The sequence below is a fragment of the Centrocercus urophasianus genome, unplaced genomic scaffold (assembly GCF_019232065.1).
Source record: "Centrocercus urophasianus isolate 14NV4802_14NV808 unplaced genomic scaffold, USGS_Curo_1.0 seq_10, whole genome shotgun sequence".
Classification (NCBI taxonomy): Eukaryota; Metazoa; Chordata; class Aves; order Galliformes; family Phasianidae; genus Centrocercus; species Centrocercus urophasianus.
In genome coordinates, this window is record NW_024884142.1 from 46,539,717 (window position 1) to 46,541,064 (window position 1,348).

A 1,348-nucleotide genomic window follows, 5' to 3' on the forward strand; every position below is an offset into this window, starting at 1 on the left:
CCTTCTTATTATTCCTCCGGCGTCGGCATGCAACTGGGGATGCCGCACCTCGTAGGGCGCCGTGCGCTCCGCCACCGCCGACTTCAACCGCCGCCGCTCGCTCTTCCACCCTCGCCTGCGCTGCCACTGCCGCGAGTGCGGCTCCGGCGCAGCGGCAGCGCAGGCGAGGGAGGAAGAACGAGCGGCGGCGGCGGCAGCAGTTTCCCCTTTCCCCAGCCCTGGCTCGGCGGGCGCATGCTCACTTGTGCCCGCAGCCCTGGACCATATTTGTCAGGACCTACTCGAGAGCCGGAGAAAAAGAGAGAGAGAGAATTTGGGGGGGTAAGGAACGGCGGGTTGCGAGCCGGAGCCGCCGGCCGCGGCCGGGGAACGGCGTCGGCGGCCGAAGGCCGGCGGTGGGGTCGGGTTCGGCCGTAGGTGAGGATGAAAGTTGAAGAGCGAAAGAAAGGCAGAGGCGCACCTCCTCGCCCTCCCTTACGAAACGCCGCCGGGGAAGGGAGGGGGCTTCTCCCCCCACCCGCACGGCGGGGATGGAAGTTCGCGCCGGGGAAAGTGGGCAAGTGACTCGCAAGTGGCGGGGGAGCGGCCGGGGCACGGGGTGCCTCCCCGCGCCCCAAGTGTGTGAGTGAGAAAGAGGAACAAAAGAAAGAGAGAGAGAGGTGCCTGCTATTTCTTTTTCTCTCCCCAAACACATGACGGGAGTACGCGCATCGAGCCGTGCCGCGTATCTCGGCGCAGCCACGGGCACGCACGTATGTGCATGTGCATAGAGCTCCGTATGGGGGAGGGAGCCGCCGAAACGCGCCGGGGGGGCCTTCTTTAGGGGGGGCGGGGGCCCCCGTGGGGCGGGGGAAGGGAAGGGGAGAGACATTTTGCGGACTTGCCCCACCGCCGAGCCGCCGCTCGGCTCCATTTAACGCCGCTCGCGGGGCACCGCGGGGACAAACGCGATGGGGCCGCGGGGGGGGGGGCGCGGGGCTGCGCGCTGGAGGGCGGGCAGCGGGGGGGATACTGCGCTGCGCTCCCCCCCGGCCCCGGCTCTTTGTTCGCGCACGCCGAAGGACGGGGCGAGGTGCGGGCGCGGGGGGGGGAGGCGCGGGCGGGGGGGGGGGGCGGTGCGAGAGCCCCGTTTTTTCGGTCGGAAGCGGCAGGCGGCGGCCGGGATGGACCGGTTGAATGTGCCGCGGGTCCCCGTGCGCGAAGGCCGCGCTCAGCGCGCAGCGGAGAGTTTGGCGTTCCCGTCGCTCCCGCACTTTGTGTGCCTGTGCGCGAGAGATATTTAAAATATAATCATCTCCCAATTTCCGCCATTTTGGGGAAAGTTTGCACACACATGCACATACCGAAA

At 68.5% G+C, this 1,348-nt stretch overlaps 1 protein-coding gene across 2 annotated transcripts in view; it reads left to right on the plus strand.

Moving 5' to 3' along the window:
• Positions 1-255: 255 nt before the first annotated feature.
• L3MBTL3 (L3MBTL histone methyl-lysine binding protein 3) overlaps positions 256-1,348 on the plus strand; it is a 75,184-nt gene continuing 74,091 nt past the window's right edge. Inside the window, exon 1 of one of the 2 annotated variants that reach the window (XM_042826480.1) lies at positions 256-321. The gene's annotated coding sequence lies outside the window, so the exon portion shown is untranslated. Of the gene's footprint in view, positions 322-707; positions 753-1,348 lie in introns of those variants that run through there. The other variant, XM_042826488.1, reaches the window with a different exon arrangement.